General features: G+C 42.6%; 1 pseudogene; it reads left to right on the plus strand.

The window, feature by feature from the left end:
- Positions 1-2,793: 2,793 nt before the first annotated feature.
- LOC145002462 (importin beta-like SAD2) lies at positions 2,794-4,949 on the plus strand (annotated as a pseudogene).
- Positions 4,950-23,393: the final 18,444 nt, after the last annotated feature.

Raw genomic sequence — 23,393 nt, forward strand, 5'->3', positions numbered from 1 at the left:
TAAATCTTGAAGGAAGAACCAAGATTATCTAACACATCTGCTTATGTATAATTCTTTACAGGTACCTGTGTTATGTTAAAATCTTGGAACTTGGATGCCAACTTTTTTTACTAGCATCAAATATGAAGCCAATCTTTTGTTTTTTACTGCATATGCTTTTCATTAAATTAGTTAGTAACTAATAATGAATCCATATGTACCTGAAGATTTTTAATCCAAATATCTTGGGCGATTTGTAAACCTAAGATTACTACTTTATATTTCACCTCGTTGTTGGTTGTTTGAAAATCACAACTTACTACATGGGGTATAATGTCCCCTTGTGGTGATTTTAGTATGACTTTGAGACCCAATCATTGGTGAAGAGGATCCAATTATTTTGATCTTCTATATCTTGAAGCCACTAAACTACTTTTTCTGCTTCAAGTTGAAGATCTAGACTAAAATTAGCCACCAAAGTCTGCTAATGTCTTTTATTTTATATAAGATCATGGGTCGTATCTTTTGTCATATGTACTTAATTGTACATACTACTTGGCTATCCTTCTTCACATCTCAAGTTTTCTCATCACATTCTTTATTGGATAGTTAGTTCTTACACAAATAAGACGTGTTTCAAAATAATGAATAATTTAGTCGAAGCACAAACAAGAGATATGATTAGATTTCAAGATATGTAACTAGTCTCAGCCTCCAAGAAACGTTTGCTGATGTAATACATTGGATGTTGAGCACCATATTTTTCCTTGACCAAGAGTGGGTTTGTTGCATTCTTGGATACAACTAGATATACGAAAATTTTCTCCATATACTTGTTTATCCATCATAGGAACTAAATATAGATAACTCTTTATCACTTAGAATTATTTCTCATGATCCATCATCCATTCAAAACCTTTTTTCTTTTCAAAGATGTCACATAAAGGTTTTCAACTTTTAGATGCCTTAGAGATAAACCTGTTTAGGGATCGAACTCTACATATTAACCTTTGAATGTATTTTGTCAAAGTATATGATTGAAGATTAAAGATATCCTTGATGTGTTAATGACTAGCTTCAATCCCTTTTTTCACCATGTAGCCAAGAACTTCCCTGCCTTTACACCAAAGTGACACTTGAATTGATTGAGCTTCATGTTGAATTTGTCAAATATATTGAATGTTTCTTTAAGATCTTGGAGACGATTATCATCTTTCTTGGATTTCACCACCATGTCATCTATGTAGACTTCCATGGTCTTCCCAAGTTGTTTCTTGAACATTTTGTTCATCAATATTTGATATGTAACACCTGTATTTTTTTTAACCAAAAGGCATTGCTAAATAACAATATATACATGTTGGGGTTATGAAAACTATATATTCTTGTTTAAGATCATAATCAGGATCTGTGGCTAGTAACACTTTGATGTTAGGATCCTCAAAGGTCATCAATGATAGGTTTTATAGGTTGTAATTAAAAATTATGGTGGAAAAACTTAACACTTAAGTTCATATGCAACCTATTTGGATCCAAGTTTTCTATATTGATAGAATCAACCTATGAACATCAATAACCCTAGGGAAACCCTATCATAACCGAAATCTAAAAAGGGATAAGGTTATACATACATTTTGATTATAATTGTAAATAATCAATCAAATCCTTCTTCCAAAAACTCTTAGAAAGCAATTATCAAAAATCTAATGCATCCGATGGTTTGTACCCAAACTCTAGTAATTAGAACACTTGAGGAGAGAAGAGAAGGGATAGGAATTTCGAAAATTCCTTCTTAGAATAAGAGTGGGTAAAAATTGTATGTTAAAGGCCCTATTTATAGCTGATAGAAAACCCTAGATAACCCTATTTTGAAATAAATTAATATTATTTCAAATCTTGACATTATATAGTTTCCTTATTAATCATATTATCTATACGGAATAATCCAGAAACTCTAAGGAGCCTCCAAATTTTTGGCCAACCCTAGAATATTTCAAAATCTTTTTTCTTGTTCAACTTTTGAAAAATTATAGCTTGGTTCCTTGCACTTTTAATTATTCCAATTAATGTCAAACATAATTCCAATTATTTTTTGATTAATTATTTATTAAATAATACTATTTCTAATTAATATATCAATCTCATAATGTATCAATAAATTATTTATTGCACTTTATTAATCATTTAATAAAATAATAAATCAACCTCTCTCTCCAAAATCCATTTTAGTCAATTACACTACTAGAAATCAACCCTTTAATAACATGTGAACAATGTCACACCTTGATATATGATACATATTTGTTGTGTGTCATAAAAATAATGCCAGCTTTCTAAAATTTGAAGGATAGAGGACACACATTTGTGCATGACCTCAATCGGAGAACCACGACCGCTTCTCCTTTCTCCTACACTAGTCAGCTGAAATCAAAGGGGTCTCATGCCTAACAATCTATATATGGCCACAAAAATCGACTATTGCTGGAACTAGGGTTTCGATTCTTAGTGAAATCAAAGGCTTTTTGGTCACTGACACATGAAATTGAAATCAAAGGGGTACAGTCTCATTTCTTATACACATTTTACATCGACACATTTTACAGACCCTCCATCTGCTTGTCTCGGTCGTCAGTTCCTCAAGTGATGAGTGCTCCTTGCTCGCCACTATTAGCCATCGCCTCCCCATGAAGCTACCACCGGCTGGAGACTGTCACACCCCATAGCTACATTGAAAACCTTCAATCTCTCAACTATATGTTCATTTTTCTTCTATTTTTTCCTGGTTTCCTAATATATTTTACAGAAATATATCTCATGATTCAACGAACTCCATATGAGTATGTCAGAAAGGATTATGGTAGTCTTCAATATATGTTTTTTTTAACAAACCAAAGTTTATTAGGTGCTCAACACTTTATTCTTACTACAAATATTATTGAAGATTATAGTCCCATGACTGCATCACTATACCTTTTGAGCAAGTTAGTGAAAAATAATGGGAAAAAATCCTTCAAAAAGTTATATTATTCATTCTGGAAATATTTAAGAGTATGTATTCTTTAGCTACTATTTAGCATGTTTCCTACTTTACTACAAAAAATATTTGAAGTTTGTAATTGTGTATTTTATGTTAGATACAAGGATGCAAGACTAGTTGAGATTATACCTTGTACACAAAAGGACAGTGCACTTCTTGTTATTAGAAAACAATGTGATAAGTTAATGCAAACTGAAGCTTATAAGTCTGTGTTTAAGCAAATGTTGGTGCAACATGTTTTCCCATAGCTTAGTAGTCCAGTAGGCCATATTAGAGCAAAGGTAAATCTTATTGTATACCTCATTTTGTTCTTTTTATAGTTATGAACTTTATTCTAAAATATTATTTTCTTTAGGCTGCGTGGGTTGCAGGAAAATATGCTCATATTTATTTTTCTTACGGAATAATTTCTGCAAAGCACTACAAAATGTTGTTACTGGGACGAGTGACTCGGAGCTTCCAGTGCGTGTTGACCCGGTTGTTTCATTGTGTTCTTTTGTTAAAGAATGTGAAGGTAATTAAACCACTAATTAAATATATTCCTTTTTTTCATAGTTTCTCTCCTTTGAACCATAATCTAATGTTATTTTGTAGATCTTGATGAAATGAAGCCAATTCTTCCACAAATCCTTTTTGGTATTGTGTTGACTCAAATTCTAAATTTTGTTTGTTGATTTTCTCTTACACATGGTTTATTTTTATATCTTTTGAAGGTTATGAATGAAGTTGAAAACAGGGATCTGATTTCTACCCTTGAGAATATTGTTCATTTGTGTGAAGAGGAGATGACACCCTATGCTGTTTGCTTATGCCAGAACCTAGTGATGATTTTTTTTCTTAAAGATTTTGTTATAATTAACACTCTAAGTTTTTTTTAATCATTACACAGGTCACTGCATTTTGGAAGTGTATGAACACAACTGAAGAAGATGATGAAGCTGATTATGATAGTGGTACTTTCACAGCCGGATATCTAAGCGCCATTAGTATTGTTCTTGACACACTGAGTTACTTCCTCAGTTGTTTGCTCACATTGATCCAATTCTACTTCCAATAATGTGACAAACAATGCTTCCATCTAATGGACATTTGACATTTGTATAAACATAACTATTTGTTATATTTACGATTCACTTAATTAATTATTATAATTTTTTTCACAGAGTTCGAAGAAGTTTTTGACATTGTATCACACATGACCTTTTCTTTGGCAACAATATCCATGGATATGTGGAGTCTTTGGCCATTACTAATGTACGCCTCTACAGGCTGGGCTATTGAAAATTTACACGATATATATATATATATATATATATATATATATATATATATATATATATATATATATATATATATATATATATATATATATATATATATATATATATATATATATATATATGCTAAAATACTTTTTCACTTTTTTTTCTTCGTATAAAAGCTCTTTACATCCTCATATAATTTTTTTGGGCTTTTAACCTTTTTTAGATATCCATCCTATCTTGGAAAAGTATATATGTGCGAATACAGTGCACTATCTAACATGGAAGGAGCCGGAGTACCAACAAAATTTGTGGTGTATGCTATCCAAAGTATGTTACTCGTGTAATTTTTATTAATGAAACGATACCTTTTGTAATCATTTACACTTAGGAACTATGTATTACTTCAAAAAGTATTTTAGCATATATACCGTGTAAATTTTCAATAGCCTAGCCAATAGAAGCTTCCATTAGAAATGGCCAAAGACTCCACATATCCATGGATACCAATGATTTTTTTTAATGTATTATCAAATTACAACAGTGCATTACATTTATTTAGCATTGGAATTAATATTTGTATTTGACGTACCATATATTATGAAATTAATTGTCTTTTTCTTTTTGTATGATATGTTATTTTGTATTTTTAGATGTCAAATGTCATTTAATTTAAAATAAATAAATCTACAAAAAAAAAAAAAAAAAAAAAAATTTAAAAACATTTAAAATTATGACACAGAAAAATGTGTGTCGTCTTCTTTTATGACAAAGGTTTCCTTCATACGTATTGTGTGTCATCTATGTGCGCCGTAAATGCATTCCGTAAGGTTACAACACACAAATGCGCGTCGTCTTCATTTATAATAGGGCCTTCCTTGACACATATTTGCGTGTCGTCTATGTGTTTTATGACATGCAATATGTGTCATTAAAGGGTAATATTGTAGTAGTGTTACCAGATTTGAAGGCAACTGAAAAGGACTATACTTTTAATTCAAGTATATACAAATTTAATTATTGGCTTAATCAAATAGAAAAGTGTGCTTTCCAAAGCAACTTCCAAACTCTGATTATTGATGAACTCGTAAGACAAATAATGGAACACATCAATTCAACCCTACGTGGGCCGAACACTATAATGTCAACACCAAATCATCGAGGGGCCCAAAGATATTGCTTTTCTCGTTAGGGAACAAGGAACAAATAAACTTCAACTCATATTTTGTATCTATTACTCACAAAATTATGCATGATGCTATGATTTATAAAATAATGTTACTGATGCGTTTTCGTAACACCAATGCACAGTTGACTTGTAAATTACAAATCATATATATTCATTCCAACAATATAAGATAGTATCATCTTAGAATTACTAATGATATAATGTATGACGTAACTCTCTGAGCGTGGGTTTATCCAATACTCAAAATCTCCATTTTCTAAGTACTCATGAATTTTGTAGCAACCATTGCAATGTCTAATCTCCATAGACAATATACAATCTATTCATTACAGTCTTAATTCACTACTTACTTCTAAAAGTATGGGTGACTATGGAATTTAGAATAATCAAATCATTGAGGAAGAAAAACATGCAAAACGAAACACAAGAATAAACAATTGAAAAAAGTTGTAACTATAGTCATAAATAATCTCTATTATTTAATCACAAAAGTCAGTTACATTTATTTGTTACAATTTTGAAAAATATCAACTAACTACTAAAACTAATATCATCTATCAAGCATATGCTCCTAGCATGATGGTTGTGCTTAACCCTACTTAGTGCCTTCATGAAATAATCTGTAGGATTATCTTCTGATGATACTCGCTTCACCAGAAGATGACCTTATTCAACCATATGTCTAATCTAAATGTACTCTATGTCAATTTTCTTCGATTTACCATGATCCTTTGGTTCTTTTGTCAAAGCAACATCCCCTTCATTATCACATAAAAGTTCCAATAGCTCTTGAATGGTCGAAACTACTTCTCCATGATGTTATTCAACCAATCTGCCTCATTTAATGCCTCAGTTACTACGATGTACTATGATTCACAAGTAGAATAGACCATTGTATTTGTAAAACCCCCTTTGGAAGGTATCACAATATTGTCCGCTTTGGGCCACTCGGCACGAGGACTTCCCATGGGGTCACCCATCCTGGTACTACTCCCGCCCGAGCACGCTTAACTACAGAGTTCTTATGGGATCTGCTTCCCTCACGACTTTAAAACGCGTTGTGTTAGGGAAGGTATCCACACCCCTTATAAGGAATGCTTAGTTCTCCTTCCCAGCCGATGTGGGATCAGATCTAACCCACTTTCACCCCCCCTCCATTATAGGGTTCGACGTCTCTGTCAAACACATCGACTCGTGCCCTAGCTTTTATACCATTTGTAACACCCCCCCTTTGGCACGTATCACAATATTGTCCGCTTTGGGCCACTCGGCATGAGTACTTCCCAGGGGGTCACCCATCCTGGTACTACTCCCGCCCGAGCACGCTTAACTGCAGAGTTCTTATGGGATCAGCTGCCCTCACGGCTTTAAAACGTGTTGTGTTAGGGAAGGTATCCACACCCCTTATAAGGAATGCTTAGTTCTCCTTCCCAGCCGATGTGGGATCAGATCTAACCCACTTAATTGTAACAGCCCAAAATTTCCAGGTATTTATTTTTGGCTTATTTTTGGGAATTGCGAGTGGACTCGGCGACTTGGAGCTCGAACTTGCCGAGTAGGATCGCAGATTTGGGCACGGGTTCGCGTCCGGACTCGACGAGTCCAAGAGTGGACTCGGCGAGTCCACGCTGTGTGGTGAAACCCTAATTTCCGGGGTTTGAGACCTATTTAAAGGGCCTTATGGCCGTCATTTGTGCTCACCCAACCCTTAGAGAGAAACCCTTGAGTGCTTGAACGTTTTGAGAGAGAAAGGAAGCATTTCTTGACCTTGTGTGTGTCATTTAGCAAAGAAGGAGAAGATTCTAGGCAAGAGGAAGCAAAGGAGGTTGCTATTCTATGGATTTTAAGCTTAGATCATCGATCTAGAGGTATGATTTCGGTTTATCTTCTGTTTTCAAAAGTATAATGGGATTTAGGGTTTCTTATGGACATTTTTGGGTTGATTTAATGCCAAATAGTTCCCTTCTTGTGTTGAGGCTTTTGATCTGGATCCATAGAGGTCCAGGGAGCCTCACTCATCAAGCTTTATGTATAGCAATGGAGTTTATGACCTTGAGTTTTAGTATTTGAGACAAAAACATCATATATGGTCATATAGAGATTGTATGTGTATCAAGATAGTGACTTTACGTGCTAAATAAGCTTGGAAGGACTGGATCTATGGGTAAATGGACTAGATCTGACCTTATGAGCAAGTTTGAGTCATTGCATGGCACGGACTCGCCGAGTCCGAAGAACAAACTCGACGAGTAGTATGAATATTGCCCGACCACACAGCGAGTGGTCTTGCCGAGTTGGGGAGGGTTGACTCAGTGAGTCAGGGGGAAGTCAGAGTGGACAGGTGGATTGAGTCAAGCTGGACTCGCCTAGTTGTTCTTGAGACTCGGTGAGTTGAGTCGTGGTGGCCCCACAACTCATGCCAGGTGGAACTCGTCGAGTTAGGAGAATACTCGATGTGTCAAGGGAGGATTCTAGGGAAATCAGTTTATACGCTCAGACTCTTCGAGTCGCTATAGTGCACTCGCCGAGTCCGGTAAAAGTTGACCATTGACCGTTGGCCAGTGTTGACCTAAGTTGACTTGTTAAAGAGTATTCAACCTTAGTTGGGAAAGTGTTAATTAGAGATGTATTGTGATTTAGGAGGACTATAGCTCGGGAGATCGAGCGCTAGTGATTTCAGGATTTACGACTTACCGAGACACGTGAGGTGAGTCTTCTCACTATACTTTACCTTGAGTAGGTAACCAGAGTTATGTGATAGAGTATTTGTATGCTATGTTTGTTATGTGTTGTACTGCATTATTTCTATGTGATTTATGTTGTGCATGTTTACAGAGTTAGAACCTGAGGGTTCACAGAGTTTGGGTGCATGGACCCACAGAGTTATAGCCTCGAGTGGCTAATATGTGTTATATGTGGTATTTTGGGGAACTCACTAAGCTTTGTGTTTACAGTGTTTGATGTTATTGTTTCAGGTACTAGTGACGACCGCGGGAAGGCACCGGCTTGATCCGTACACACGCACGGAGTTTATACATTTGTGATCTTGGGATTTTGTATTTACTTGAATTGGATAATTAAATATGGTTGTTTTATGAATATTAAATGAATTATGTTTTATAAAAATTTGAAAATTTTGTTTTGAAATTTACGGCGTTAGAATTTGGTATCAGAGCCATGGTTTGAGGGATTCGGGTACACCATCAGGAGTATTTGAAATCAAACTGAGGATTTGGAAAAATATTTTCAAAAGAGAATTTAACTTTTCTAAGAGTAAAAGATTTTTAGAGAAATTCAGGGAAGAAACGTGTGTACGATAAGTGAGCGCCCGAACGGTGATTTCCCAAAATACCCTTATATTATATGTTTATGATGTATTCTCTTGCTAGAGTACGCTAGGTGTTCTTATTAGGACTAGAGTGCCCTGATTTGTGATGACTTAGCCTAGGGAGATGTGAGCTGCTCTGAGATGCTTGAGAGCGAATAGGTAGCAGCGAGGAGCTTATGAGAGATCTGTTAGAGAGTGATAGAGTACTTGGAATTTGGGATCCGAAGAAGAGGATTTGGGGTATGTACTGAGACGGTGTGGACAGTAGTATTGGGCCCGTACTACTGAAAGCACCGGGGCGGTGCACGGTCCAAGTAAGAATCTTTGGAATACCAAGGATCAAGGAGGGATGGGTTGTCGAGTATGAGTATGATCGAGCGGATTCTAATTTATCGTATGTTGTATTTCAGAGGTTGATCATGGTGAGGACACGTCACGTACCGTAGGGTGTCGGGGCTAGTGATGAGGAGATCTGACAGATCATTCATGAGGAGGTGGCAGCGGTCATCAGGGCAGAGATACCAAAGATGTTCGGGTCTATTAAGACCGCGCTGATCGAGACCTTCGACGAATGTTATGCTGCTCTTTCTGAGGCTGCGGTTGCGGCGGCCACTGCAGATGTTGTTGCTGCTAGGCCGCAGGGTGGTGATGCTTTGCTGTTCCAGGAGTTCAGCAACACGAAACCACCGGAGTTTGATGGGACCTAGGACCCGGTGGCAGCTATGAGATGGATTTCTGACATAGAGGGGTGTTTCTTCACTTGCTTATCTCCTGAGCATTTGAGAGTACGGTTCACGTTGAACCAACTTCGCTTGGGAGCGAAGGACTAGTGGAAGTTTGTCACAACACCTTTTTGCCTGCTGAGCTTGTCGCAGTGACCTGGGAGAGGTTGACTGTCATGTTCCGTGATGAGTACGTTCCCCAGGTGGAGAGGGAGCATTTGTCCCAGGGGTTTCTGACCCTCAAGCAGGGCACTGAGTCTGCTACGGTGATTATTGGGATGTTTCACGACAGGGTCATGTTCTGGCCTGAGCACGTGTCCACTGAGCAGGCACGTATGAGTCGATATTTGAGTATTTTGAGATGGGACATTCGGGAGTTCGTGGCGAACTCCTCATACCGGACATTTTCTGAGCTTCAGGCAAATGCCCGGAAGAGGGAGATTGAGTTGGAGACCCAGGCTAGGGAGGAGGCTGAGTCTCATGGGAGGGATCGACGACCGCCACAATTCCAGCCGGTAGCCAAGCGGGCCAAGCCCGCTGATCCCAAATCAGGGAGCCAGAAGGGTTGCACTTGTGAAAAGTGCGAAGAGGGTCATGATGGAGTGTGTAGAGCGGGATCTTGCTACAAATGTGGCAAGGAGGGGCATATGGCCAAGGACTGCCCCAAGGGGTTTGCAGTATGTTTTCACTGCAACCAGACCGGACACCGAAAGGCAGAGTGTCCGCAGTTGCGGGGATCAGCTCAGGTAGCACCTCAGGGATCTGCCCCTGCCGCCATCAGAGCTACCGGGAGTGGGCCAGTGAAGGCCGAGGCACCGAGGGCACGTGGGAGAGCATTTCAGTTGACCGCGGAGGAGGTCCGCGCAACGCCCGATGTCGTGGCTGGTATGTTTTCTTTCGTGTAATTATTATAATGTTGAAATATTGTGCTTATATTATGTTATGCGTAGGTACTTTTCTTGTGAATTATGTACTTGCCTTGGTATTATTTGACTCGGGTGCGAGTCGGTCCTTTGTATCTTTGGCTTTTAGTCAGCACATCAGTGTTATTCGCGAGGCGCTGAGTCGGCCTCTGAGAGTTTCCATAGCTGACGAGAAGGCAATATATGCCACAGAGGTGATCCGTGGGTGCGTACTCGAGATTTTCAGTGTTGAGTTCTCGAATGATTTGGTTCCAATTGCCATGGGGGATGTTTGTGTTATCGTGGGCATGGACTGATTGAGCAAGTTCGGTGCGGTTATCGACTGCGAGCGGCAGCTAGTGACCATACGAGACCCTAGTGGGGGAGTTCTTATAGTGTACGACGAGGGCACCCGTTCTGGATCAGCAGTTTGTTCGGCCGCTAGGGTGAGGCAGTGTCTACAGCAGGGCTGTAAGGGTTTTGTGGCGTACGTGTTAGATACGCGGGTTGATTCCAGGAGGCCGAGGTCGGTGGAGGAGGTTCCTATAGTGCGTGAGTTCCCGAATGTCTTTCCAGAGGAGTTGCCGGGGGTGCCTCCCGTGAGGTAAGTAGAGTTCAGTATTGATTTGGTCCCGGGGGCCGTGCCTATCGCTAAGGTGCCTTATCGTCTTGCACCTCCAAAGATGCAAGAGCTATCCTCGCAGCTTCAGGAGCTGCTGAGAAAAGGGTTTATTTGGCCGAGTAGCTCGCCGTGGGGAGCGCCCATTCTGTTTGTAAAGAAGAAGGATGGTTCACACCGGATGTGCATTGATTACCGGGAGTTGAACAAGCTGACGGTCAAGAACCGTTACCCATTGTCGAGGATCGACGATTTGTTCGACCAGTTGCAGGGAGCATCTTGGTTCTCCAAGATCGATTTGAGGTCTGGATACCTTCAGGTGAGGGTACGAGATGAGGACGTCCAGAAGACAACGTTTAGGACACGTTATGGGCATTATGAGTTTGTGGTGATGCCTTTCGGGCTCACCAATGCTCCGACAGTGTTCATGGATCTCATGAACCGGGTATGCAGGCCGATGTTGGATCGGTCGGTGATAGTATTTATTGATGATATTTTGGTATATTCGAAATCCAGGGAGCAGCATGAGGAGCATTTGAGGGAGATTCTCGGAGTTCTGAGATCGGAGAGGCTTTATGCCAAATTCTCCAAGTGTGATTTTTGGTTGTGAGAGGTCCAGTTCCTAGTACATCTTGTTAACCAGGATGGGATATTGGTCGATCCGGCCAAAGTGGAGGTAGTGATGAGTTTGGAGGTGCCGAGGTCACCCTCCGAGATCAGGAGTTTTCTAGGGTTGGCCGGTTATTATCGAAGATTTATTAGGGATTTCTCTAAGATCGCAGTGCCACTCACTAGGTTGACCCGGAAGGGTGTTGCTTTTTCATGGGGCCCCGAGCAGTAGGCCTCCTTTAAGATGCTTCGCCAAAGGTTATGTGAGGCCCCGGTGTTATCCCTCCCAGAGGGAATGGAGGATTTTGTTGTATACTGCGATGCATCGATTTTGGGGTTAGGAGCGGTACTGATGCAGAGAGGGCATGTGATAGCATATGCATCGAGGCAGTCGAAGCCTCATGAGTCGAGGTATCCCACCCATGATCTAGAGTTGGGGGCAGTGGTGTTCGCCCTCAAGATTTGGCGCCATTATTTGTATGGGGTTCGGTGTACGATATACACGGACCATAAGAGTCTGAAGTATTTGATGGATCAACCCAACCTAAATATGCGACAGAGGAGGTGGTTGGATGTGGTTAAGGATTATGATTGTGAGATCCTGTACCATCCAGGCAAGGCTAATGTGGTAGCCGACGCCCTGAGTCGTCGGAATGAGAGTGCCCCGTTGCGAGGTGTATGTTTGCGTTTGACCGTGATGACTCCGGTGTTGGACACCATTCGAGGAGCACAGGCTGAGGCAGTCAGGTCGGAAAACCAGAAGAGAGAGCGAGTTGTTGGATTGGTATCGGAGTTCCTTACCGATGGTCGGGCGCTTATGACTTTTCAGGGGCGTATTTGGGTACCGTTCGTGGGAGGTGCGCGTGCCATTTTGATGGAAGAGGCTCATCGGTCGAAATTCTTGATCCATCCCGGGGCCACTAAGATGTATTTAGATTTGAGGAAGGAGTATTGGTGGCCCTCTATGAAGAGAGATGTTGCATGGTTCGTTGAGAGGTGCTTAACCTGCCGTAAGGTTAAGGCCAAACATCAGAGACCGCATGGTAAGTTGCAGCCATTGGAGATTCCCGAATGGAAGTGGGAACAAATCACCATGGATTTCATCACCAAATTGCCAAGGACTGCTCAGGAAGTTGATGCAATTTGGGTGATTGTGGACAGGTTGCCGAAGAGCGCTCACTTCCTTGCCATCAGTGAGAGTTCTTCCGCAGAGAAGTTAGTAGAGATATATGTGAGGGAAGTGGTATCTCGGCATGGGGTGCCGATCTCGATTGTCTCCGACCGGGACGTGCATTTCACTTCCAGGTTCTGGAAGAAGTTCCATGAGGAGTTGGGTACTAGGCTGCATTTTAGTACCACATATCACCCCCAGACAGACGGACAGAGTGAGCGGATGATTCAGACCCTCGAGGAAATGCTCCGAGCATGTGTATTGGATTTCGGGGGAAATTGGGATACGTATTTGCCGTTGGCCGAGTTTTCTTACAACAACAACCATCATTCGAGCATCGGTATGCCACCCTTTGAGCTATTGTACGGGAGGAGGTGTCAGACCCCCATTTGCTGGGGAGAAGTTGAGCAGCGCGTTATGGGCAACACTGAGATATTGCTTCAGACGGCAGAGCAGATCCAGCAGGTCAGATAGAGGTTACTGACTTCTCAGAGTCGACATAAGAGTTATGCGGACAGACGCCAGTCCAAACTTGAGTTCCAGGTCGGTGATTTTGTGCTCCTGAAGGTCCCTCTTTGGAAGGGAGTGATCCGATTCAGGAAGAGGGGCAAGTTGGGGCCCCAATATATCGGACCATTTCGGGTAGTCGCGAGGGTAGGCAGGGTAGCCTATCGCTTGGATTTTCCAGCAAAGTTGGGCAGATTCACGACACTTTCCATGTGTCACAATTGCGGAAGTGTATAGCCGATGAGTCGGTAGTGGTTCCATTAGATGATATTCAGGTGGATGCGAGCCTGAATTATGCGGAGAGACCAGTGGCAATCAGAGATCGGAAAATCAAAGTTCTGAGGAACAAGGAGGTACCTTTGGTTTTGGTTCAGTGGCAGCACCGGAAAGGGTCCGAGATGACGTGGGAACCGGAGCGTGAGATGCAAGAGCAGCATCCGGAGTTATTTGCAGAATGAGACTTCGAGGGCGAAGTCTAGTTCTAGTGGGGGAGAATTGTAACAGCCCGAAATTTCCAGGTATTTATTTTTGGCTTATTTTTGGGAATTGCGAGTGGACTCGGCGAGTTGGAGCTCGAACTCGCCGAGTAGGATCGCGGATTTGGGCACGGGTTCGCGTCCGGACTCAACGAGTCTAAGGGTGCACTCGGCGAGTCCACGCTATGTGGTGAAACCCTAATTTCCGGGGTTTGAGACCTATTTAAAGGGCCTTATGGCCGTCATTTGTGCTCACCCAACCCTTAGAGAGAAACCCTTGAGTGCTTGAACGTTTTGAGAGAGAAAGGAAGCATTTCTTGACCTTATGTGTGTCATTTAGCAAAGAAGGAGAAGATTCTAGGCAAGAGGAAGCAAAGGAGGTTGCTATTCGGTGGATTTGAAGCTTAGATCATCGATCTAGAGGTATGATTTCGGTTTATCTTCTGTTTTCTGAAGTATATAGGGATTTAGGGTTTCTTTTCGACATTTTTGGGTTGATTTGATGCCAAATAGTTCCCTTCTTGTGTTGAGGCTCTGGATCTGGATCCATAGAGGTCCAGGGAGCCTCACTTATCAAGCTTTATGTATAGCAATGGAGTTTATGACCTTGAGTTGTAGTATTTGAGACAAAAACATCATATATGGTCATATAGAGATTGTATGTGTATCAAGATAGTGACTTTACGTGCTAAATAAGCTTGGAAGGACTAAATCTATGGGATAATGGACTGGATCTGACCTTATGAGCAAGTTTGAGTCATTGCATGGCACGGACTCGCCGAGTTCGAAGAACAGACTCGGCGAGTAGTATGAATATTGCCCGACCACACAGCGAGTGGTCTTGCCGAGTTGGGGAGGGTTGACTCAGTAAGTCAGGGGGAAGTTAGAGTGGACAGGTGGACTGAGTCAAGCTGGACTCGCCGAGTTGTTCTTGAGACTCGGTGAGTAGAGTCGTGGTGGCCCCACAACTCATGCCAGGTGGAACTCATCGAGTTAGGAGAATACTCGACGTGTCAAGGGAGGATTCGAGGGAAATCAGTTTATACGCTCAGACTCTTCGAGTCGCTATAGTGAACTCGCCGAGTCCGGTCAAAGTTGACCATTGACCGTTGGCCAGTGTTGACCTAAGTTGACTTGTTAAAGAGTATTCAACCTTAGTTGGGAAAGTGTTAATTAGAGATGTATTGTGATTTAGGAGGACTATAGCTCGGGAGATCGAGCGATAGTGATTTCAGGATTTACAACTTACCGAGACACGCAAGGTGAGTCTTCTCACAATACTTTACCTTGAGTAGGTAACCAGAGTTATGTGATAGAGTATTTGTATGCTATGTTTGTTGTGTGTTGTACTGCATTATTTCTATGTGATTTATTTTGTGCATGTTTACAATGTTAGAACCTGAGGGTTCACAGAGTTTTGGTGCATGGACCCACAGAGTTATAGCCTCGAGTGGCTAATATGTGTTATATGTGGTATTTTGGGGAACTCACTAAGCTTTGTGCTTACAGTGTTTGATGTTATTGTTTCAGGTACTAGTGACGACCGCGGGAAGGCGCCGGCTTGATCCGTACACACGCACGGAGTTTATACATTTGTGATCTTGGGATTTTGTATTTACTTGAATTGGATAATTAAATATTGTTGTTTTATGAATATTAATTGAATTATGTTTTGTAAATATTTGAAAATTTTGTTTTGAAATTTACGGCGTTACAGTATCCTGTTTGGAACTTTTCCATGTCACCACTCTACCATTTAACGTAAACACCCAGTCTGATTGAGAACAAAAGGCGTCTCAATCTGTCTAAAGCTAGCGTCATGATATCTTATTTCTTTTAGCATATAAATTCCACCAAGGACTAGAATCATATCGTTCATCCTTCAAAGATACTTAAGAATGTTATTTATTGGAATCTAATGAGTTATGCTAGGATTGCCCTGAAATCGGCTAACCATGGTAATAGCATTAGACACATCAGGGTTTGTATATGTCATAGAATACATGATCAAAATTATAGCCGCAACATATAGGACTTGACTCATCTCCACTATTTCTTCATCTATACTAGAGGTTAGAGTCTTACTCAACTTAGCATTAGAATGAATAGGCAATTCCCTTTTCTTGGAATTTTCCATAATAAATACTTAAGTATTTTATCCAAATATGTACTCCAACTAACACCAATAAGTCTTTTCTTTCAATCCCTCATAATCCTTATCCCAAGAATATAGGTTGCTTCTCCTTCATTGTTCATGGTGAAACACCTCCCAAGCCAAGATTTCACTCCTTTCAAAGTCGGAATGTCATTTCCTATATGGAGTATGTCATCAACATACTATACTAGGAAAGTAACTAGCCTCTTACTAGGTTCGACATACACATATGACTCATCCTTGCTCCTAGAGAAACCAAAATCTTTCACTTTTTCATGGAAGCAAAGATTCCAACCATGAGACGCTAGTTTCAATCCATACATGGGTTTTTTAAGCTTACACAATCTATTAGGAAACTTTTCATGTATAAAACCATCTGAATGGATCATGTATGTAACATCCCGAAATCGCAAGTGTAGAGTTGAAGGGCTAAAAGTGTAAGCTTCGAAGGGTGATTCGGCGAGTCCGTGGATAGACTCGGCGAGACAGGTTGCGACTATGGTCGCGTGTCAAGTGGCCTACTCGGCGAGTCCAAAGATGGACTCGGCGAGTAGGTGCTGTATGGAGAAAACCCTAATTTTCGGGGTTGAGCCCTATATAAAGAGCATTATGCCCCTCCACAGCCTCCCTTATTCCCCCCTTGAGTTCCAAAAACCCTAAATTCGTGGAGCGTCCATTTGTGGAGCAAATTAGAGCTTGGAGAGGTGTTGGTTGAAGAAATCTTGAAGGAGAAGTGGCTTGGATCAAAGGGCTTTGCTTGGATTCGAGTTTGGTTGCTATTGAGGCATCTTTTGGAGGTAATGCTTTCGTTCTTGGGCCATGCTTTCCTAGTTTCTCATTTTGGGGTTGTGTGGGGTGCTTGGTTGTGTGGTATCTTGATGTTTGGGGTATGGATCTGAGGTTTCTACCTCAGATCTGGAGTGGAGAAGATCTGAAGAGCATTAAATCCCCTGTTCTTGTGTTGTTAATGGAGCTATCATGTCCCAAACCTTGGTTCTAAGGTGAATAAGGCCTAGATCTCTTTAGATTCACGTAAAGTTTGCCACTTTACATGATGGATGGATTGTACGATCAGCCGGAGCCAGTAAGTAACCCCAAAATACCATACATGACAATTGTTTTATTGAGCTTTGATAGAACAGCATGCTAGAGTTAGGCTAGGGATCTTCAGGATTTCTTGATGAGTTGCCTGATTTATGATGCCTGCTAGCCTAGGGTTCCTTGTGAGAGCTTTCTAGTGTTTCTCTAGTTGTGAGGATAGAGCGTTGTTATGTATGTCGCTAGGGTGTTGTGGGAGTACTTCATACAAATATAGGTAGGTGTGGAAGGTAGTATGGGCCCGTACTACTGAAAGCACGGACTCATACGCGTATCAGGGAAACCATGACCTCTAGGGTTGGGATGAGAGCTGGTTCCCGGGATAGTGGAATTTGTCTGAGATTTTGGTGTTTCATTTTCAGTATGGAGATTTCAGGGCACGCTGGGAGTGGATCCGGGTCAGGATCAGGAGCAGGAGAGGGAGTTCCGGGTGGGTCTGTACAACCCGAGGTTATCAGCCAGATGAGTACGCACGAGTTGGATGCGAGGATTCGTGAGATCCTGCATGATGAGGTTGCTGCATTATTTCGGACTGAGCTGCCGAAGTTGTTTGGGTCGATCAAGACCGCCATGGTGGAGTATTTTGATGAGCGCTATGCGACTCTCATGGAGACGGCGGCCGCGGCGGCTACTGCAGCAGTAGCAGCGGTAGGGGGAGGAGCCAGTAGAGCTTTTCAGTATCGGGACTTCGATAATACGACGCCTCCCACTTTTGATGGAGTTCAGGATCCGATCGTTGCTATGAGATGGTTATCAGATGTGGAGGGATGTTTCTTCACGTGTTCATGCCCTGCTGATCAGAGGGTGAGGTGTGCTCTGAACCTGTTAAGGCTCGGGGAAAAGGATTGGTGGAGATTGACCACGGGATCGTACTCGGACGCACAGAGAGCTGAGATTTCATGGGATCGGTTCAGAGAGATGTTCAGCACTCGTTATGTTCCGCAGGTCGAGAGGGAGAGGTTGGCTTAGGAGTTCTTGGAGCTGAAACAGGATTCGGAATCGGTGACGGAAATCACCAGGATGTTTACTGAGAGAGCGATGTTTTGCCCTGAGTTCGCTTTGGAGCAGGCTCAGATGTCCCGATATCTGAGTATGCTAAAGAGAGACATCAGACAGTTTATGTCTGCGCAGAGGTGCGAGACTTTGCTGGAGTTGCAGGAGACCGCCAGGCGGCGTCAGTTAGAGATTGAGTTGCAGATGCGTGAGCTGAGGCAAGCTCTGGTTCAGTCGCAGCCGGCGACGAAACGGTCTAAGACCGTTGATTCCAGGATGGGAGATCAGGATAGCCACGTCTGTGGAAAGTGTGGAAGGGGTCACGCCGGGGTTTGTCGGTCCGGTGGAGCATGCCGCAAGTGCGGAAAGGAGGGACACTATGCGAGGGATTGTCGGCAGTCAGTGCCGGTTCGGAATTTGAGGATATGCTATCATTGTCATCAGGTTGGACATTTGAAGGTCAACTGTCCACGGCTTGCTGCAGGACCGGTGCAGGCTCTAGCACTGGCTACGTTGAGGATCACAGGTGGAGGTCAGGGTGGAGCGGATCCCCCAAGGGCTTAGGGTCGTGTTTTTCAGCTTGCTGCTGCGGGTATGTTTCTTTCTGTTGTTTTTGGTCATTTATGATTGTTATGGAGTATTGTTATATGTTGGTTTCGTTGGTTGGTTATGGAACTGCGTTTCGGGTTTTCGTGTGGTATCCGTTGTTCCCTGAGGGTTTGGCGAGTTGTGATCGAGATTTCGTTTTGGTATCCTTTGTTCCCTGAAGGATCCATTTGGTTATGGATTTGTACTTCGAGCTATTGTTGATTATCTTTGTGAGGATTGGTGGCGGATGCGGTGTTGGTTTGAAGGCCGGGTAGATTCTGCAGTCTGAGGAATGGATAGTTGAAAATTGGGTTCTTTTCGAGCGGGTTGTGCAGCGTGGAAACATGATTTTTATGAAAGTTGTTGGCACTGGTGAGAAACATTTTGTGTGTAAGTGTTGATTTTCTGCAAGGTTACTTTGGGAGATCGGTGATGGCGACCGGTGATTTATTGTTAGTATCTTAAGTGGGGGAGAATTGGAAATTCTCCGGATGATCGTTGGGTCTGAAAGGTTGTTTAGCTGCTTGGGGAATTCAACGATATTTCTATCAGTCGAGAGCAGGCTCGTATGGGTGAGTAACAGGCATGCGGGGCGGAATACAGACCTAGAGCAGTTGATTGTGGAAGGCATGGGAGCAGGTCGGGATCGAGTATGTATGATGGAGATATAGTTCGGAACCCCTAGAGGGCTAGAACGGTATGCACGGGAGGATTTCCCGAAAGGATAGTTCGGAATGATGAATGTTAGTTGAGCGGTCCGGATAGACTGAAGGCCGGTAGGCGTACCAGTCAGGCCGAAGGCTCGGAGGACGGTCCAGTCAGATTGGCTGAAGGTCCTGAGAGTGGTCCATAATGGCTGAAGGCCTGGGGAGGCGGTCCAGTCATGCTGAAGCCTCTACGAGTATTGTTGGATCGGTTCGAGGTTATGGGTTGCGTATGTTGCAGTGTGATTACACTGGGAGGTCTGGCCCCGGGTAGCAATTTTGAGCAGTGAAGGTAGTGCATGGGCTTGAGAGTCCCTGCGATGAGAGTCAGAGTAGTGGTGATGCATGGATGTCGGGTACGCTTTAAAGAGGTAATGTAGCGTGGGATGAGCACCATAGTGCCTGTCATGGTGGCCTGGGCGGACAAGTGATTTCCTTGGTAAGGAAAGAGGGAGGAATGAAATTCCGAAAAGGGAGTGCGAATTCACGGAAGTGAAAGCGGTAGTGTAGAGTTATGATTGGAGTGGTCCGTCGATGGTCTTTGAGTAGTGTGTTACGGCGGTAGAATAAAAGCTCATTCGGCTTGATATATTGCTCAGGGCGCGGAGGGAATACCGCGGCGTAGAGCCAGGGAGAGGGGTTCGAAAGGGATACAGAGAAAGAGTCTTGGACTCTCAGTGAGATTCTGATCAGGGTTTTGGGTATGTATTAGCGGTTCATCCTCGAAGGATGTTTGAGGATATCATCAGTGTATCAGGTTTTCCAAACCTGAGGGTGCTAGAGCTAGATCAGCATGTGTGTGGGATTGCTAGAGGAGAACTTGGGGGAGTTGCTCCGGAATGGAAGAATGGGTCTTTCGGTCGTCATGGGATGGATAGAGTGGAATTCGGATCGGGGATCCGATGGTTCGTGGCTTTATAGCCATATGAGTCAAGTGAAAGATGAGAATTAGAGCAGTAAGGCATCATGGGTAATTCTCGGTTGTTGAGTGTGGTTATCGGAGGGTACAGTTGGTGCCCGGTTTGAGTAGGTGGTAGGGACACCATATGGAAGGAGAAAGTGAGCTTCTGGTTCTATGGTTGTACCTTGAGGGACTTGGTTCAGTCAAGGTCAGGTGGCGCGTCGTGGGAAGTAATTTGAAGATGAAATAACGTAGGCTTCGAGGACAAAGCCTAATTAAAGTGGGGGAGAATTGTAACATCCCGAAATCGCAAAAGTAGAGTTGAAGGGCTAAAAGTGTAAGTTTCGAAGGGTGACTCGGCGAGTCCATGGATAGACTCGGCGAGTCAGGTCGCGACTATGGTCGCGTGTCAAGTGGCCTACTCGGCGAGTCCAAAGATGGACTCGGCGAGTAGGTGCTGCATGGAGAAAACCTTAATTTTCGGGGTTGAGCCCTATATAAAGAGCATTATGCCCCTCCACAGGCTCCCTTATTCCCCCCTTGAGTTCCAGAAACCCTAAATTCGTGGAGAGCCCATTTGTGGAGCAAATTAGTGCTTGGAGAGGTGTTGGTTGAAGAAATCTTGAAGGAGAAGTGGCTTGGATCAAAGGGCTTTGCTTGGATTCGAGTTTGGTTGCTATTGAGGCATCTTTTGGAGGTAATACTTTCGTTCTTGGGTTGTGCTTTCCTAGTTTCTCATTTTGGGGTTGTGTGGTATCTTGATGTTTGGGGTATGGATCTGAGGTTGCTACCTCAGATCTGGAGTGGAGAAGATCTGAAGAGCATTAAAGCCCCTGTTCTTGTGTTGTTAATGGAGCTATCATGTCCCAAACCTTGGTTCTAAGGTGAATAAGGCCTAGATCTCTTTAGATTCCCGTAAAGTTTGCCACTTTACGTGATGGATGGATTGTAGGAGGTTGGATCTATGTTTTGGATCAATTGCATGGCCTGAGATGCTTCTGTATGGATTCAGACTGGTGGTACTCATCGAGTCACATGGGGCGACTCGACGAGTTGCTTGAAGATGGCCTAGAACTTGACGAGTTGGAAGAACAACTCGGCGAGTAGGTTGAAGATAGCCTTGGACTCGACGAGTCCATTTGGACTCGGCGAGTCTTGTCGAGGAAGTCCCAATATTTCTGGTTGAGTCGATGAATCGGTAAGTCAAGGGATGACTTGGTGAGTTGGGTGCGAGTGGACTCAGAGTTGTTGGACTCGACGAGTCTTGGGGTGACTCGGCGGGTTGGGTCGCTAATTGAGGGAAGTTCTGAGCATAAGGACTCGGCGAGTAGGGTCAGTCAGGGGTTGAATTTGACTTGTCCAAGGTTGACCAGTTGTCTTCCAGGGGTATTTTGGTAATTAAGGGTATTTATTGAGTTGTATGTTTTGACGTTCAGTGGAGGAGTTTGTGTCAGAGTTCGGAGCAGCGGGATCTTATCCTTTCAGCCGGCAGTTTCGAGGTGAGTTATCCTCACTATATCAACAGGGTCTAAGGCACCAAGGCCAGCCCTTTATTGGATTAAGATTCGGATATGGTTATTATGTTATTGTTTGATGTGTTTGCATCCTGGTAGCTAGGATGGTACATGCTAGGGGACTTTGTTAAGGTCAGTTTCCCGATATATATATATAAGTGATGCTATGCTAGTGACCGGTTAGGTCGGTAACCTGGGTAGGGTAATGATATGCTATGTGATCTGTTTGTTCGGTTGTTGGCTATGACTGTTATATGATTGTATGTTTTGTGCACATGGTTGTTTGGACTGGAGATGGGTTGAGGCGGGTCCTGCTTTGTGCTGTAGGCCAAGATACCCAGGGCGGACCGGTTGTTCCGAAGGCCCAGCAAGCGGTCCGGATAGGCTGTAGGCCCCACGAGGGCGGACCAGACGTGCCGAGGCTCGGAGAGTGGACCAGGCCGACTGAAGGCCCGATGCGGGTGGACCAGTCACACTGTAGACTCAGAGAGTGGACCAGGTGGGTTGAAGGCCCGATGCGGGCGGACCAACCCCACTGTAGACTCGAAGGACATGACTAGGCCTGGAGGATGGATCCGGTGGACTGAAGGCCCGATACGGCGGACCAATCACACAGTAGACCCGATTTGCATGGCTATTCTATGTTTTATTATGTTATGTATGTTTTATATGTTTTGGACCGGAAGGTCGCAGCCTGGAAGGGCGTATACGTGGTTGGTATTTTAGGGGTATCTCACTAAGCTTTAGGGCTTACAGTTGTGGTTTAATGTTTTTCAGGTTCTTCAAGAGACCGTGGCAAGGCGAAGGCGTGATCGTACCGCTCCTCATGATTTTGTAGCAATGTGATACTGGGAATACTCTAATGATTTTTATTGAAAACCTTTTTGTAAACATTTTAATGAAAATCGGGTTGTTTTGAAAAATTTAAATTGGTTGTATTTTTCGGATGTTACAATGTAAACATCCACAACTTACTTCTCATTAAGAAAAACAGTTTTGATATCCATCTGCCATATTTCATAATCATGAAATGATGTTATGGCAAGCGTTATCCTGATAGTCTTTATCTTGGCCACTGGTGAGAAGGTCTCATCATAGTTATTCCCTTGGTTTGAGTAATGGCCTTCAGAACCAAACATGCCTTGAAAGTGTATACCATTTCATCCATGTTTATCTTCTTATTGAAGATCCATTTGCACCTAACTATCTTTCGACTTGGTGTATGATCAACATATTCCAAACTTGGTTATCATACATAGACTGGATCTCGCTATCTATGACAACCGTCAAAATTTGAGTTGGTTCTAGATTTGACTAAACATAGTTACATGTATAGGCATGACACATACTAGACTTAGTAATTAGAAGCTAAGTTATAACCTCTAGAAACTTGGAAACAATTAGAAACAATGGATATTGTACTTAGATTTCACATTGATATGTGAATTCTACAACTACTTAACTGTAGTGACTATCCATATTCGGGTCACTTTTTGACTCGAACACCTTTTCATGAATCATATACACACATCATGCACTTGACCTATTGGTATAAATTAGGTCCGAGTCTCGTAGGAACTTAAATCAAAGTTGAAAACTAGGACTAGTATATTTGATTCCTCAATTTCAGTTGAATCTC

Source organism: Lactuca saligna, chromosome 6 (assembly GCF_052625555.1).
Source record: "Lactuca saligna cultivar CGN05327 chromosome 6, ASM5262555v1, whole genome shotgun sequence".
NCBI lineage: Eukaryota > Viridiplantae > Streptophyta > Magnoliopsida > Asterales > Asteraceae > Lactuca > Lactuca saligna.